Source organism: Macaca nemestrina, chromosome 13 (assembly GCF_043159975.1).
Source record: "Macaca nemestrina isolate mMacNem1 chromosome 13, mMacNem.hap1, whole genome shotgun sequence".
In the NCBI taxonomy this organism is placed as follows: Eukaryota; Metazoa; Chordata; class Mammalia; order Primates; family Cercopithecidae; genus Macaca; species Macaca nemestrina.
Genome location: NC_092137.1, coordinates 75068235 through 75086493, shown reverse-complemented (window position 1 = coordinate 75086493; position 18259 = coordinate 75068235). Strand labels below are relative to the sequence as shown.

The 18259-nt window shown below is 43.0% G+C and overlaps 1 long non-coding RNA gene across 2 annotated transcripts in view; it reads right to left on the bottom strand.

Annotated features, from left to right (window-relative positions):
* The window catches only part of LOC139357712 (uncharacterized), a 30217-nt gene extending 13650 nt beyond the window's left edge, over positions 1-16567 (bottom strand). For both annotated transcript variants that reach the window (XR_011611318.1, XR_011611317.1), the window contains exons 1-2: positions 16415-16567; positions 15024-15077 (exon numbers count right to left, since the gene is read on the bottom strand). This is a non-coding gene — a long non-coding RNA (uncharacterized lncRNA). The remainder of the gene's footprint in view (positions 1-15023; positions 15078-16414) is intronic.
* Positions 16568-18259: the final 1692 nt, after the last annotated feature.

Genomic DNA, 18259 nt, shown 5'->3' with positions numbered 1-18259 from the left:
GTGGAGCCACAGGTGATTGGAGCCTAGGTCCCAAGTCACCTTTCAGAGGAATGCTGCCCACTCATCAGAAATACCTGATCAGACTTTACATGAGCAGAAATAGACTCACAGGAAGTCATTGAAATTTTGAGTTTTGTCTGATATAGTGGTTAGTGTTACTCAAACTAACCTCAAACTTCCTGCCATGGTCAGAATGTTTATGTTCTGCCCCATCCTCAAATTCATATGTAGAAATTCTAACCCCCAAGGTTATGATATTAAGAGGTAGGGCCTTTGACAGGTGATTAGGTTATGAGGGCAGAGCTCCTTATAAAAGAGGCTCAAGGGAGCTTGTTTGCCCCTTCTGCTATATGAAGATGCAGTGAGAAGCAGCCATCTATGAAGCAGAGTGTGGGCCCTTGCCAGACCCTGAATGCTCCTTGATCTTGACTTCCCAGCCTGTAAAACTGAGTTGTAAATTTCTGTTGTTTATAAGGTACCCAGTTTATAGTGTTTTGTTATAGCAGCCCAGATGGACTAAGACACTCTTACTTCCCACTTTCTTAACTCATTTCCATTTGCCCCGAGAATGCTCATCTCTAATCCTAGTGTAACATCATATACATTTCCGTTACATTAGGATTAGAGACAAGTTCTGCTTAGAAATAACTCCAAGTTTTCATATTTTATTTTCACAATGAAAATCAGTCAGCTTTGCTTCAGCATCAAAGAGCATGTTTACGTCAAATTAAATGAGCGCTGGTTGCAAGCTGCACTTTTTGTTCTAAACGGGAAATGGGTTAATCAGTTATGGAGAACCACCTGAAACAGGGGTGAGCAAACCATGGCATATGGGCCAAATTCACCCTGCTGCCTGTTTTTGTATGGCTACCGTCTGCAGCTAAGAATGGTTTTTACAATTTTAAATGGCTGGAAATAACTGAAAAGAAGAATTAATATTTTGCGACACTGGAAATTAGAATTAAGTTTTAGTGTTCCTTAACAAAGTTTTATTGGAATCCAGCCACACTCATTTGTTTACAGACTCTCTATGGCTGCATTTATGCTATAATGACAGTGCTAAGTAGCTGTAACAGAGACCTAGTGACCTGCAAAGCCTAAAATATTTACTATCTGGCCCTTTACAGAAGAAGCTCTTCGGCTGCACGCGGTGGCTCACGCCTGTAATCCCAGCACTTTGGGAGGCCAAGGCGGGTGGATTTCCTGAGGTCAGGAGTTCATGACCAGCCTGGCCAACATGATGAAACCCCGTCCCTACTAAAAATACAAAAATTAGCCAGGCATGGTGGTGGACACCTGTAATCTCAGCTACTCGGGCAGGAGAATTGCTTGAATCTGGGAGGCAGAGGTTGCAGTGAGCCAAGATCGTGCCATTGCACTCCAGCCTGAGCAACAGAGTGAGACTCCATCTCCAAAAAAAAAGAAAAGAAAAGAAAAAAAAAAAGCTCATCAACTCCTAGCTTGAAGAATATACAAACCATCCATTCATGTAGCTGTAATGTTTAGAAATTGTCTCCTGGCCGCTTTATGGCAGGATAGGGTCTGGATGAGGCCAGGAAAGCCTGGAGCACATGCCAGGTCTTCTTTGTTTTAATTCCTCAGAGCACAGATTTCATTGAATGGTTCCAAGACACCTTATAAAGGGATATTTTTAAGGACCCGTAGGAGATATTTCCCTTAGTTCACAGGACCAGGAAAATCTTTGCCACTCCCCTGGTGATGATCCTTGTCACAAAATATTTGCTTTGGCTCTGAGGATGCTCTGAGCCCAATCCATCGCCCCATCTGCAATGAAACAGGCTCTTAAATGGATTTCTTGAATACTGACACCATGTTTGAATTATTTTATTGCCCTATACATTTTTCTCTGCCTCCATCACTTCCTTTTACAATTTCGCTCAATTTCTAATGTTTCTCTAAGCTGCTTCAAAAATCCTACTTTGAAATGAGGCAAAATATGAATTAGTAAATATAAAAACAAACCAAAGCAGCCATCGATTATATTACATCACTATAATAATGTGCTTAATGGTTCTATCATCAACTTGGCTACGTTGAGAACTCTCTCACAAAACCCCTCAACCTGTATGGTCCTGGGTCAGAGGAAAAGCTGAATGAGAGGTGGGGGACAGAAGCTACAGTCATCAAGCTCTGCATTTGTCATATGTCAAAGGAGGTGAGAGACACCACAGAGGTGCAGGCAGGCACCCCACTCTGTGGCTAGCTCTCCTTCTAGCTCTTTCCTGATTGCCAACCTTGCTGACCAGTAGTAAGACCAGGCCCCATTATCAGACAGTTTACTTCAAATCTACAGAGGCCACTCTGAGTCCACCTTCCATTGACTTCTACATCAACGGTAGAACGTGCCTGGCTTCCAGATTTCCCTGCAAGTTTCAGTTCATTTGCCAGCACAGGGGCCAGTCAGTGACTCTTCCTCTGATTCTTCAACTTCCTTCACAAACCTGTGTTTCCCCAGATTCTCTCACAATTGCATAAGGTCTAGTTCCTCTAACAAATTCCTTAATCCACAATACTCACAGTGGTTTGGCTTCCCTCATTGAACCCTGATTGAGACAAGTAGTGCAACACACTTTATTATAGACAGGATTAATGGTGAAGAACACGTCTCTATCCTAACTCCTAACTTCTATTCTTAGCCATGTATGATCCTCTCATTTAATGAAAATCTGCAGAGGAAGAGTATCTAATTATGCAAGGCTCCATTGCTGTGAAAATTTCTCTCAAGTCTTGGGCCAACAGGAAGGTACAGACTGTGTTCAAGGCAGTTGGATAATCATCACTTTGAGCTACCTTCTCTCTCCCACCCTCCACACGAGACTTGGTGTGGTCATCCCTCAAGCTTCTCCTCTCTAGAAAACAGAAGACAATCATTTTGCTAGCTGCTTGGGACCAAGAGCCACTCTGCTCATCCAATTTTTCTAAATCCTCTCTCAGTCCCAGAAACATAGAACCTGAAGTGGGATTTGGGTTGACATTGCTTTTTTGGTATATTTTTGAAAGATTGGAATTCAGTCATTAATGATTTCTTCTTTGGGCTGAACTCAGTCGTCTCATTTTGAGTCTTTTTTTTTTTTTTTTTTAAGACAGAGTCTCGCTCTGTCTCCAGGCTGGAGTACAGTGGTATAATCTTGGCTCAATGCAACCTCCACATCCTGGATTCAAGTGATTCTCCTGCCTGAGCCTCCTGAGTAGCTGGGACTACAGGCACATGCCACCATGTCCAGCTAATTTTTGTATTTTTAGTAGAGACAGGGTTTCACCATGTTGGCCAGGATGGTCTCGATCTCTTGACCTTGTGAGCCATTTGCCTCGGCCTCCCAAAGTGCTAGGATTACAGGCATGAGCCACAGCGCCTGGCCTTGCATCTCATTTAAAATGCACATGTTCCTCAAAGAGATAGTAATAATAGCAAACCATTGTATGGCTCTTATATGCCAGGGACTATTCTAGGCATATCACAGATATTAACTCATCTAAGCCACACCACAACTTTTTGAGGGAGTTACTTGTATTATCACCTCTGTTTTTCAGATGAAGAAACTGGGGCCCAGAGTGGTTAAGTAGTTTTCCCAAGGTTTCCCAGCTGGTCAATACCAGGCTATAAACACAAGCAGTTCAGCTCCACAGTCTGTGTTTTTAACCAGTTCATTGGGCTGTATCTCTGAAGAGATGAACAGCTTTGGCCTGACTTTATGTATTCATTTATTTAGTCAGTAAATATTTATTAAGCAACTATTATGTGCTAGGTATCTTGCTAGCCCCCAGGAATATGGTGGTGACTGTACCCCCATTGACCCTGCCTTCATGGATATGGTCCCTAACGTTTATTAAGTGCAAAATATGTGCCACACAATGTGCTTTTTTCTATAATGTCCTGCCTGTTTCCTACACAGTAACACCAACTTATTCCACTACCTTATATCTCACCCAGCCTTTCATAGCCCACTAATGGAGCCCTTTAACCATCTTCCTGCCCAGGATCAGCTCAGAACCACCATAATTTCTGTACTCAGTCTTGTTGGATTAGAGGCGGGAGAGGCATTGGGGCAGGACCTCTAATGGTCCTAGAAGTTAGAAGTTGTCATTATACTAGAATTGGGTTAGGTGATCTTTTCCTTATCTGAAAAAGGACTAGAGTTTTTTTTAGAGGGATGTTTTCTAAGTATTTCCTGAGTATCTCTACGAAGAGACCTTCCTTTTAGAAAGTGTATTATCTTTGTCATTATTATTTATTTATTTATTTATTTAGACGGAGTTTCACCCTTGTTGCCTGGGTTGGAGTACAATGGTGTGATCTCGGCTCACTGCAACCTCTGCCTCCATGCTCAAGTGATTCTCCTCCTGCCTCAGCCTCCTGTGTAGCTGGGATTACAGGCACCCGCCACCACGCCCGGCTAATTTTTTTTTTTTTTTGTATTTTTAGTAGAAATGGGGTTTCACCATGTTGGCCAGACTGGTCTCGAACTCCTGACCACAAGTGATCGACCCACCTTGGCCTCCCAAAGTGCTGGGATTACAGGCATGAGCCACTGCGCCTGGCCTGTAGTATCAATTCTATTCATCAATCACAGAATATGCATTGTTCTTATCAGCAGATGGAACATACTCCAAGACTGACCACATGTTTGGCCAGCAAGTCTCAATAAATTCAAAAAAATTGAAATCATGCTAACCATACTCTTGGACCACAGTGGAATGAAAATAGAAATCAATACCAAGAAGATCTCTCAAAGCCACACAATTATATGGAAATTAAACACCTTGCTCTTGAATGGCTTTTGGGTAAACAATGAAATTAAGGCAGAGATTTAAAAATATTTGAAATAAATGAAAACAGACACAATATACCAAAATCTCTGGGATGCAATAAAAGCAGTGTTAAGAGGAAAGTTTATAACATGAAATGCCTACCTCAACAGCTTAGAGAGCTCTCTAATTAATGCTCTAACATCACACCTAGAGGAACTAGAAAAACAAGAACAAACTAACCCCAAAGCTAGCAGAAGAAAAGAAATATCTAAAATCATAACAAAACTGAGTGAAAGTGAGACCCCAAAATTTATACAAAGAAACAATACAACCAAAAGTTGATTCTCTGAAAGGTTAAGCAATATTGATAGACCGTTAGCTAGATTAACAAAGAAAAAAAGAGGGAAGATCCAAATAAGCACAATCAGAAACAACAAAAGTGACATTACAAACAATCCTACAGGAATACATAATATCCTCAGAAACTATTATGACCACCTCTATGCACACAAACTAGAAAATCTAGAGGAAATGGATAAATTTCTGGAAATATACAACTTCCCAAGATTGAATGAGAAAGAAATTGAAGTTCTTAATAAACCAATATATCAAATTCCAAAATTGAATCAGTAATGAAAACACCTACCCACACACAAAAATCCCCAGACCAGATGGATTCACAGCCAAATTCTACCAGAGGTACAAAGAACAGCTGGTACCAATTATACTAAAACTATTTCAAAAACTTGATGAGGAGGAATTACTCATTGATTCTAGGAAGCCAGCATTACCCTGATACCAAAACCTGGCAGATATACAACAAAAAAAGAAAACTACAGGCCAATATTCCTGAGGAACATAGACACAAATCCTGAACAAAATACTAGGCAACTGAATCCAGCAGCTATCATATAGTTAAGTCACCACAATCAAATAGGCTTCATTCCTGGAATGCAAAGTTAGTTCAACATGTGCAAATCAATCAATATGATTCACCACATAAGTAGGATTAAAAACAAAAACTATATGACCATCTCAATAGACACAGAAAATCTTTTTGATAAAATCCAACAACACTTCATGACAAAAACCCTCAGCAAATTAGGCATTGAAGGGAACATGTCTCAAAATAGTAAGAGCCATCTATGACAAACTCATATCTAACATCATACTGAATGGGCAAAAGCTGGAAGCATTTCTTTTGAGAATTAGAACAAGACAAAGATGCCCACTCTCACCACTTGTATTCAACATAGTACTGGAAGTTTTAGCCAGAGCAATTAGGCAAGAGAAAAAAGTAAAAGGAAAAGAAGTCAAACTATTTCTCTTCATAGATGACATGATTCTATACCTAGAAAACTCTGAAGACTCTGCCAAAAGGCTCCTAGAACTGATAAATGACTTCAGTAAAGTTTCAGGATACAAAATCAATGTATAAAACTTAGTAGCATTTCCATACACCAATTAACGTTCAAGCTGAGAGCTAAATCAACAAAAAGAAATACCTAGGAATACATTTAAACAAGGAATTGAAATAATCTATAGTTCTACAAAGAGTACTACAAAACACTGCTGAAAGAAATCAGAGATGATACAAATGGAAAAACATTCCATTCTCATGGATTAGAAGAATCAATATTGTTAAAATGCCCATAGTGCCCAAAGCAATCTACAGATTCAATGCTATTCCTATCAAACTACCAATGTCATTTTTTACAGAATTAGAAAAAAACTATTCTAAAATTCATGTGGAACTAAAAAGGAGCCCAAATAGCCAAAGCAATCCTAAGCAAAAAGAACAAAGCCAGAGGCATCCAATTATTCCACTTCAAACTATACTATAAGGCTATAGTAACCAAAACAACATGGTACTGGTACGAAAGGAGGACACATAAACCAATGGAACAAAATACAGAACCCAAAAATAAAGCCACACACCTACAGCCATCTGTTCTTCAACAAAGTTAACGAAAATAAACAATGGAGAAAGCACTCCCCCATTCAATAAATGGTGCTGGGATAACTGGCTAGTCATGCAGAAGAATGAAACTAGACCCCTTTTACCATACACAAAAATTAACACAAGATGGATTAAAGATTTAAATGTAAAAAACTAAAGATTTAAATGTAAATATTTCAATATAAGAATCCTAGAAAAAAACCTAGGTGACACCATTATGGACATCAGTCTTAAGAAAGAATTTATGACTAACTCCTCAAAAGCAATTGCAACAAAAACAAAAATTGAAAGGCGGGACCTAATTAAATAAAAGAGCTTCTGCACAGCAAAAGAAACTATCAACAAAGTAAACAGACAACCTACAGAATGGGAGAAAATATTTGCAAAACTATGCATCCAACAATGGTCTAACATCCAGAATCTATAAGGAACTTAGACAATTCAACCAGTAAAAAAGAACCCCATTTAAAAAGTGGGCAAAAGACATGAACAGATACTTTTCAAAAGAAGACATGTAAGTGGCCAACAAACATATGAAAAAAATGCTCAGTATCACTAATCATTAGAGAAATGCAAATCAAAATCAAGTTGAGATACCATCTCACAACAGGCAGAAGACTGTTATTAAAAAGTCAAAAAACAGATGCTGACAAGGTTATGGAGAAAGGGACCATGTATCCACTGTTGGTGGGAATGTAAATTAGCTCAGCCACGGTGGAAAGCAGTTTGGAGATTTCTCAAAAATCTTATAACCACCATTCAACTCAGAAATCTCATGACTATATATCCAAAGGTATATATAGAGTGGGTATATATCCAAAGGAAAATAAACCACTCTACCAAAAGACACATGCAGCCCTATTCACAATAGTAAAGACATGGAATCAACCTGAGTGTCCATCAATGGTGGACTGGATAAAGATAATGTGGTACATATGCATCATAGACTACTACACAGCCATCAAAAAAAGAACAAAATTATGCTCTTCCAGCAACATAGATGCACCTGGAGGTCATTATCCTAAGTGAATTAATGCAGGAACAGAAAACAAAATAGCATATGTTCTCACTTATAACAAGGAACTAAATATTGGGTACACATGGACATAATGACAACAATAGGCACTGGGGACTACTAGAGGGGGAAAGAGTCGGAGAGGAAAGGGTTGAAAAACTAACTTTCGACTACTATGCTCACCACCTGGGTAACGGGATCAGTCATACCCCCAAACCTCTGTATCATGCAATATACCCATGGAACAAACCTACTCATGTAGCCCCTGAATCTAAAATAAAATTGAAATTATAATTCTTTAAATTATATTACTGGTTACCTATACAACATCAAAAAATGTTTACAGGATTGGCCGGGTACAGTGGCTCATGCCTGTAATCCCAGCACTTTGGGAGGCCAAGGAGGGCGGATCACGAGGTCAGGAGATCGAGACCATCTGGCTAACACAGTTCACTGGCTAACACAGTGAAACCCCGTCTCTACTAAAAACACAAAAAGAAATTAGCCAGGCATGGTGGTGGGCACCTGTAGTCCAGCTACTCTGGAGGCTGAGGCAGGAGAATGGCGTGAACCCAGGAGGCGGAGCTTGCAGTAAGCCAAGATCGTGCCACTGCACTCCAGCCCTGGGCAACAGAGCGAGACTCCATCCCAAAAATAAAATATAATAAATAATAAAATAAAATAAATAAGTAAAAAATAAAATAAACAGGATCAAAGGAAAAGACAGGTTTTATGCCAAATGATCCTCTGGCTCCCACCCCTCTTCTCAGCTTTTTCTTTCTTTCATGCCTGGTATTGACCAGCACTGGTGTGGAATTAGGAAGCCCTGGATTTGAATTCTAACTCCTTTACTCTCTAAGCCACAGAAGCTCAGCATTGTGAGGACCAAACACGATGGATGCAGAGGGCCCTTGTCTGTGACTGGCGCATTGTAAGTACTCAGCAAGTTGGTAAAAAGTACTATTTCCTTCCATTGCTCTCAAGGATACCACTCCAAGTTTCTTTCTAGGGCTCTAAGGCCTGATTGTATTCTGTCAAGGTGTCTCATTCCTTCTAACCTACCTCATTTGCAGACCCCTTTAAGATACTGCTATGGACGCCTAGGCGCTAGCGGAGGAAGATGACGAAAGCTGATCCCCTCATTTTACAAATGAGAAAATCAAGTCCCAGAGACAAGAAGCTATTTGCTTTGGGTCACACTGTAAGTTAAAACGGAGCTGAAATTAGAACCCATCTATCCTGACTCTCTACTGGGGGCTTTTTCAATTCTGAAAATTCTGCTTAGAGTGGTTCTCCATCCAGGCTGTTTAGGACAGCATTCTTTAATCCATGGGAAAGACTGGAGCAACTCAATCAAGCATCAGAGACACCACGCCCAACAGTCTATGTCCCAGTTACTCTTTATCCCCACCCTTGAGCTCTCTTCTGAACCCTAACTCATAGATAACATTGACTACTGGGTAGCATCTGGATCTCACAGGCTCCTCCAACCAAACAGTTCAGAACTGAGGTCATGATCTTCTCCAAACACATCATTCCTCCTATATTCTCCATCTTGCTTAATGACCTCTCCATTCATCAAACTGGATGCCAGAAAGCATCTCCAGCTCCTCTTTTCTCCTCCTTATTCTCAGTTAACTCATGCCTTAGTCTTTTAGCTTGGGAGGGGCACCCTAATCAGGGCCCAGAACCTGCTGTGTCCACAGCCAGCTCTACGTTAATGTCACCTGAGACCAGCTCCAAAAAGCTGATGATGAGATTGTAAAAGGGAAAATGGTGCTTAAGGAACAAAGTCTCCCTTCTGCCTTATCTCCAGCCAATTTGGATCCTGGGAGAAGGTTGTTTAAAATGCTTTGAGGAAGACAGGTATACAATTAAACATTATCCATCATCTTAGCCAAATGTTTGGAAAGCAGGAAAGGTTGGAAAGCTCAAATTAAAATTCCGGGATGGGAAGTATTTATCTTCCAAACATGGGGAGGTTAGGCTGCTCAACTGGTGTGCTCATCTCTCTGTCCTCAGAGCCGAATCCTCTTCTGGGTGGTTAATCCTCAGGAAGCTGAGCCTGTAAATGCCACTTGGCAACCACTGCAACTGCCAGTCTCCCAGAGGCAACAAAGAGCCTGACCTGAGATTGGCAGAGCTGGGGGATGAGGGATAGGGCTGCATTAAAGGCAGACAATTTTTTTAAAGTAATTAATCTCACTTCCTATTTAACCTATGGTGACTTCTGTTCTCACCACTGTCACTGCTAACCACCTGCTTGCCTCTAATGGTCTTTTCTTGTCCCTACTCCTCCACTTTAGGCCTCTGAGCTTTCCCCACTCTCCGGGTCTCCTTATTCTTAACAGATTCTCCTATAGATCCCCTTCTACCTTTCCGATGCCTCTTCTAGCTTAGTTCCAGGGAAGGTTCTCTCAAAGTTCTACTTTCTTCTTCCATCCTCTAAATGGCAGTATTTGCCCAGGATCAGTCCCCAGGTCTCCACATGGCTCTCTCTACACTCTCCCAAAAAGAGATCACTACCTCCACCCTAACTGACCTTCAACACTGCCTCCTCCCCATGAAGTATTCATCACCTTCACCTGTAAAAACCCTTCCCAATTTCCATGCCTTTCTCAAGAGTTGTGCCCTTCTGTCTTTCAAGATCAAAACTGAAGAGTCATTTCTGTCTCTTCCTTCTCCTTTTTCCTCCTTGTTCAGTGAGACCCAGGTCTTTCTTGTCTAGCTGAACCTTCCTGTACCATCCCTGTTACCATCACCACCCCTCTAAAATAAGCCTTCAACACACGCCTACACAAAGACCCCAGCCTCCTAACTGCTCTCAATGCTCACTGTCCTCAATGCCAATTTCAGACTCTATGAAAAGGCCGGGTTTGGCTCTTAAACTCCCCTACTACGAAAATAAGTTGTTTGAGCGGGGCGCGGTGACTCAAGCCTGTAATCCCTGCACTTGGGGAGGCGGATCACGAGGTCAGGAAATTGAGACCATCCTGGCTAACACGGTGAAACCCCATCTCTACTAAAAAAAAATACAAAAAACTAGCCGGGCGAGGTGGCGGGAGCCTGTAGTCCCAGCTACTGGAGAGGTTGAGGCAGGAGAATGGAGTAAACCCAGGAGGTGGAGCTTGCAGTGAGCTGAGATCCCGCCACTGCACTCCAGCCTCGGAGACAGAGCGAGACTCGTCTCCAAAAAAAAAAAAAAAAAAAAAAAAAAAAGGTTGTTTGAGCATTCTTGCCACTTTTGCTTTGGAATCACAGCCTTTTAAGTCAGATACACAGAATAAAATCAACTTCCATGCTATCCCTGTCCCAGTAATTCTATATTGAATTAATTCTCCTGTTGATAATTTAAACTCCAAACAAAATTTAAAAAAATAAAAAAAACAATTATTTGAAAGCATTGGAGAGAAGTGAAGAACATACAGAAATTTAAGAGGATTTGACCTTTAAAAGAAGAAAAACAAGCTGGGTGCAGTGGCTCATACCTATAATCCCAGCACTTTGGGAGGCCAAGGTGGGCAGATCACCAGGTCAGGAGATCAAGACCATCCTGGCCAACATGGTGAAACCCTGTCTCTACTAAAAATACAAAAAATTAGCCGGGCATGGTGGCGAGTGCCTGTAGTCCCAGCTACTCGGGAGGCTGAGGCAGGAGCATGGTGTGAACACGGGAGGTGGAACTTGCTGTGAGCCGAGATTGCGCCACTGCGCTACAGCCTGGGTGACAGAGCAAGACTCTGTCTCCAAAAAAATAAAAATAAAAGAAGAAAAACACAGCGGATGAGATCCATATTTATCCCATTTTCCCCTAAGGATTGTGTGGTGTAGTGTATGGAAATAGAGCTCAGGCAGAAACCACCAGTCTTACTGGGCTAAGGAGTCAGAGGTCAGAGTTTGGGACTGGCAAAACAGCTGGATATTGAGAGAGAAATCCTGGAAAGGAAGGAGTCTCAAAGGAGGAAGCCCAAAATCTATGTGCAAATTCTCCTCAAATCCTTGGAAGACTCTGAACTGTACATGTTCAGGGAAAGGTCCAAGAAATCCAGTAGAAAGCAACAAATGGGAGACTGAAAGTCTGTGCAGGTATTTCCATTGCTGTCTAGTGCTGGGGAGACTGAGTTTGAAGAACTCTCACTAATTCAGAGGGCCTTAGTTTTACAGTGAAACTCCAGAAGGGCCATAACTTAGGATAAGAGCCACATCTCAAGACTAAGGCCTAAACCTAGGATTCAGAGTAAAATAGACTTGCCATACAGAGTCTAAATGAAATATTCATATAAACAAGGTGATCCTTCAGTAACTGCCAACTGGAACAAAACTCTGTTCTCCTCAGAGTAAGACAGGTCAACTCAGAATCTCTACAATGTAACATGCACAATAATGAATATACGATAAAAAGTATTTACTAAACTTGTGAAGAAGCAGGAAACTGGCACCCATAATCAAGTGAAAACAGTCAATAGAAACAGACATCTTGGCAACCTATATACAGGAATCAGCAGACAGGATTTAAAAATAACTATAATAAATGTATTAAAGCACCTATGGATGGGTGTGATAGATGAAAGAATGAGATGCCTCTGGAGAGAAATGAAATGCTAATAAAGAACCAAATGGGGCTTACAAAACTGAAAATTCTAATATGTAAAATCTTTAAAAACTCATTGGATGAAATAAAGATTAAACAATGTATTATAAAAGCAAGAATTGGTGAAGTTAACAACAGGTCAATAAAAATTATCCAAATTGAATCACAAAGGAAAAAAATTTAAAGGAATGAATAGACTCTCAACAATTTGCAAGATGAAGTCTAACATACAAGCAATTGGAATCCCAGAAAGAGATGAGAGAGAAAATTATACAGAAAGAATGCTTAGAGAAACACGGACAAAAAGTTTTCCAAATTTTATTTAAAACATAAACTTACAGACCTAAGAAGTCCATCAAACCTTAAGTGGGATAAATACAAAGGAAATCATATTATCAGTTAAATTTCTGAAAACAAAAGAGAAAGACAAAATCTTAAAAAGTACAAAAGGAAGAAAAACACTACATACAGAGAACTAGTGATAAGAATGACAACTCATTTCTCACCAGAAACAAGAGAGACCGGAGACAACAGAACCACACCTGTAAAGTGTGGAAAGAATAACTGTCAAACTAGAATTCTATATCTAGTAAAAATTCCTTTAAAATTGAACGTAAAAAATATTTTAGGCAAATACAAACTGGATTTATTGTCATCAATAAATCCACCTAAGAGAAATGTTAAAGGAAGTTCTTCAGGCCGAGAGGAAATGATACCATATGAAAATTCATATCTACGGGAAGGAATGAAGAGCATCAAAAATAGTAAAGAGCTGGGAAATACTTTTAATATCTGTCTTTCTTTTCTTAAATTTTTAAAATACTGTTTATTTTTTATTTTATTTTATTTTTTTGAGATGGAGTCTTGCTTTGTCGCCCAGGCTGGAGAGCAGGGGCGCGACCTCGGCTCACAGCAAGCTCCGCCTCCCAGGTTCATGCCATTCTCCTGCCTCAGCTTCCGGGCAGTCCCAGCCTGTAGCTGGGACTACAGGCGCCCGCCGCCACACCCGGCTAATTTTTTCTATTTTTTAGTAGAGACGGGGTTTCACCGTGTTAGCCAGGATGGTCTCGATCTCCTGACCTCGTGATCCGCCCGCCTCGGCCTCCCAGAGTGCTGGGATTACAGGCGCCAGCCACTGCGCCCGGCCTATTTTTTTTTTTGAGACGGAGTCTTGCTCTGCCCAGGCTGTAGTGCAGTTGCGTGATCTCGGCTCACAGCAAGCTCCGCCTTCTGGGTTCACGCCATTCTCCTGCCTCAGCCTCCAGAATAGCTGGGACTACAGGCGCCCGCCACGCCCGGCTAATTTTTTGCATTTTTTTTTTTTTTTTTTTTTTTTTTTTTTGAGACGGAGTCTCGCTCTGTAGCCCAGGCTGGAGTGCAGTGGCCGGATCTCAGCTCACTGCAAGCTCCGCCTCCCGGGTTCACGCCATTCTCCGGCCTCAGCCTCCCGAGTAGCTGGGACTACAGGCGCTGCCACCTTGCCCGGCTATTTTTTGTATTTCTTAGTAGAGACGGGGTTTCACCGTGTTAGCCAGGATGGTCTCGATCTCCTGACCTCGTGATCCGCCCATCTCGGCCTCCCAAAGTGCTGGGATTACAGGCTTGAGCCACCGCGCCCGGCCAATTTTTAGCATTTTTAGTAGAGACGGGGTTTCACCGTGTTAGCCAGGATGGTGATCTCCTGACCTTGTGATCCTCCCGCCTCTGCCTCCCAAAGTGCTGGGATTACAGGCGTGAGCCACCGGCCAGACCCCTAAAAGACTGTTTAAAGGAAAAACACTCCATCATGGGGATTCCACTTTTACTTTGTGGAAGTAAAATATATAAGAGCCTCTTGTTTTCTTTCCTATCACCTTAGCTATCCCTAAGAGAGAGAAGAGCCTGAAAATTGGCCACCTCACAACCTTCCAGTCAACCATGCAAAGGTCATTAATATTCTCTTTGGGTAGAAAGGAGCGTCACTCCCGGATTCTGTCCCCTTTGCAGACTTCTTGATGTCTTTCAGGGCCTGGCCAAACTCTCCAGGTGTGTAAGGTTTCTGAGCTGTCAATCTCCGTAGAAAGGGAACTCCTTGATTCTGTTCAGATGGCAGGCATTGGTAGCTTCTTCTCTAGAGGTTCACATTCTGCTCCCTCTTCCTGGAATCATTTCCTCCTCTATTTGTCTAGTTACTTCTGAGTCAGCCTTCAGGTTTCAGCTCAGACGTCCTTTCTTCAGGGAATCCTTCACTGACCACCACCCCTCCCCATCATGCCCATGTCTGTGTCCGTGCCTGTATCCCCTGCTTAGTCTCCCAGTCTCTCTGGATAAAGCCCCATCCTAGTCCTGGCCCAGAATGCTGAGGCTGAATCCACGTGACCACTGCTGGATTCATGGAACACCTGCCTATCAAGCTGTCACCTGCCCACCAGGGTTTTCATCTCTTCCCAGCTGCTAGAACCTTCTTGATACTGACGGACCTACAGTGTGAACTTCTCATCACCAACTCTAAGAGTCTCCCTGCTGGGGCCACCTGCAATCCAGCCAGTCTGCTGGTCATGGCCATCCCTGTCCTGCACCAATAATCTGCCAATAAATGCCATTTTAGGTTTGCACAAAAATAAGTGTATTAGTCCATTTTCATGCTGCTGATAAAGACATACCTGAGACTGGGCAATCTACAAAAGAAAGAGGTTTAATGGACTTACGGTTCCACATGGCTAGAGAGGTCTCATAATCACGGCAGAAGGCGAAAGTCACTTCTTTTATGGAGGCAGCAAGAGAGAGAATGAGAACCAGGTGAAAAGGTTTCCCCTTATAAAACCATCATATCTTGTGAGACTTATTCACTACCACGCGAACAGTAAGGGGGAAACCGCCCCCATGATTCAATTATCTCCCACTGAGTGCCTCCCACAACACATGGGAATTATGGGGGTACAATTCAAGATGAGATCTAGGTGGGGACAGAGAGCCAAACCATATCAATGAGTTTTAGAAAGTGACAATACTTAGAGGCAGGAGAAGGGCAAGAAGATATTTGGGGTCCACCTGGGTTGAGACCCCCTCCTAGGCACTCCATGGCACCTTCACAGCACTCATGACATCAACTTGTAGTTGGCCCACAAACCCTGCCCTCCACTGTATCCCCAGTGCCCAGCACAGAGTCTGACTGTACTCATACAACCAGTAGTTACTGAATAAATAAATGAAAAGTTGAAGAGTCAAGAAAGACCTAGAGGAAATGGATTTACTAAAGTGAAGGAAGGAAAGTTTCAAGAAAGCTGGGTGTCCTGTTCTTTGCCCCACCTCTTGCAACATAGGTGTGGCATTTGGTAGGTGACGGTCACCTGAGAGAGGGCGGATGAGTGCCCATTTATTCCTGATGCTAAAGGACACTGTGAGGTCATGCGTGCTTGAGTAGTTTTCAATGATGGTCATTTTTTTTGTACTAAAAGACATTTCATAATGAGATAAGTGGCATCGTTGCCATAAAGCCTTGGAATTAATCAGATAATCAGATAATCAGATTAATCAGATAATCAGATATTCTTAGTATATTCTGTTCGATTTTTCAAGTGTACTTGACATTTACTTCTAATTCAGTGATTCACAGTTCTGGTGTGACTGCTTTCAAGTGTCTCTTATTATCTCAAGCGTGTCAACAGAGTCTCATAATGAAATGAATTTACATTCCCCTTAATACATATTGCCAGGCCCCACCCAGACATAATTAATAGGAATCTCTGGGGTTGGGCCTAGAAATCTGCATTGTGTAATGTAGCTTTCATCTGCTTCTCAGATGATTCGGATGCAGCACTTTGGAATTATTGTTCTATTCCAGCCCTCACTTTCCAGGTGAGCAAACTGAGCCAGGAGGATGGAAAAGACTTGCCTAAGGTTACGCTGTGCCATGATTAGAGCCAAAATTCAGGCCTCCTGTCTCCAATTCCAGTGCTCTGTTAACTGTACCTCACTGCCTTGGAGTACCCAAGCCTGATACAGCAAATCCAGCTCTGCCTGACCGTGACCCTAAGCACTTCGCAGCCTGTGGGTGCAGGGAGAGGAGAGGGCAGCGGCTCTGGTGGAATGTAATTACCGATGAGGGGCTTCTCCCACCACAGCAGCAGAGCTGAGAGCTGTGAGCCACTGCCCTACAGGTCGCTGGAAACCCTGGTATCCACCAGCTGTTTTCCCACCCGGGCTGCACTTGACTTCTCCCACCCCATTCACCAGCAACTTCTCCTCTCAACTCTTTCCAGGGATGAGAAAAAGGAGGAGAGACCGCCTTACACGTGTCTCCTAGAAACGGATGACACAAACAAAGGAACCTAAAGGTTGTGAGTGGAAAGGCTGCCTGGGCAGTTTCCACGGCAACGCCTCCATGCCTGCAGTAGCAGCTACGTGCTGCCTGGCATGTGCACTCTGCCAGGTCCCTGGAGGGCACTGCTGTCTCTCACTTGCTCAGGGTTCAGGAGCTGTTAATCCCGGATTCAGATAATAATGTCCAAAGGCAATCAGGGGACACTGAACCAGCTGGAGCTGAAGGCTCCTGTCTGTGGGCCGTCGAAGGAGGGGCCCCTGCATTCCTCTGCCTTCCATAGGTCGGGCCTGCAGCAAGTGCTCAACTACAGTGGGAAGAATGAGTGAAGGAGAGACCCTCCCACACTACAGTAAGCTCCTCTGCTGATAGAGGTGAGAGAAAAGCAGAGCCGGGAGTAGAGGAAGGGTAGGCCTTCCCCCAAATTATAGAGGGCACACATTGATAATCAGATTGCTTTTAAGAGCCTCCCCTCTTAACTCCTCCCACATCAAGTGTCCGCTGCTCCCTTTCAACTGCAAACCACCAATACTAGGACATCGGTAACCAAGTGTCACCTCTCCCAGGGTGCTGTGCTCCCCTCCCTCTGCAGAACCCTCCTTCCACATCCCCCTGCCCCACCCCCCACACCCACTTTGAGAGGCATGCAGCCATGGACCACTGAGAGTGGGATTTCGAACACAAGTGATGAAAGTGATGTTAGGAAAGAGGAGGAGATACAGTGGAGTCCTCCAAAGTATTTGCCCTCGCAGCCTGCGGTATCTTTAAACACATAACCCCAGTGTCTCCTTCCCTTGAGGGTAGCTATCATCTTTGGAAAGAGCAAACAAATCTTGCGAACAAGGTAGGTAAATAAGCTGGATAATGCCAGATGGGATAAAGACCTTCTCACAGCATTGATGAAGTGGTAAGACTTAGGGTTCGTTTATTCATCTGTTTTTGTATCTGCAGGGTCAATTAAGTAATTTGAGAAACATTCCTTGAACTGTGTCCCATGACCAAGCATCCACTCAGGCCCTGGGGACTATGAAAAGCGCCCTAGGAGGAGGAGGGGGTTCCAGTTCACTGGGGAGACAAACAGGCAACCATAGGATAGAACTGCTTACCCTCTTCCCACATAGTTTCAGACCTTGCTCACTGTCTAACATCCTCAACCCACTGGCCCCTTCCTTCTTCACTTCCTTCCGGCCCTCTGCTGAGGCTCCCAGTTAGTGAAAACCGCTAGACAAAGCTTCTCAGTCACACAGACTGCCAGCACCCAGGTTTATGGGGCCTTCAACAATAGCTGCTTTACCATTTTAACCACGGTCCTCATGCCCCCTTGGCCACCATCTCCTGCCTCACTAGTAGCAGATAACCTATCTAATATTTTCCATAGATAATAGAGGCCTTGAGGCAGGAGCTCCATCAACCCCACCCAGGGCCCTGGTTTTATCTCTTTAGGAACGAATCCTCTTCTTATCTCGTCCATCTCAGGGAAGGAGGTGTGTCTGCTCCCGCCGAGAGCTAATGCCTGCCTCCTCCTGATCCTGCCTTCCCTCTTCTCCTCCTCCTCAGATAACTGGCTCCATCAGCCTTTTCCTTTCTACTGCTGTTATCCCTCCATCACTTGAACATACTCAA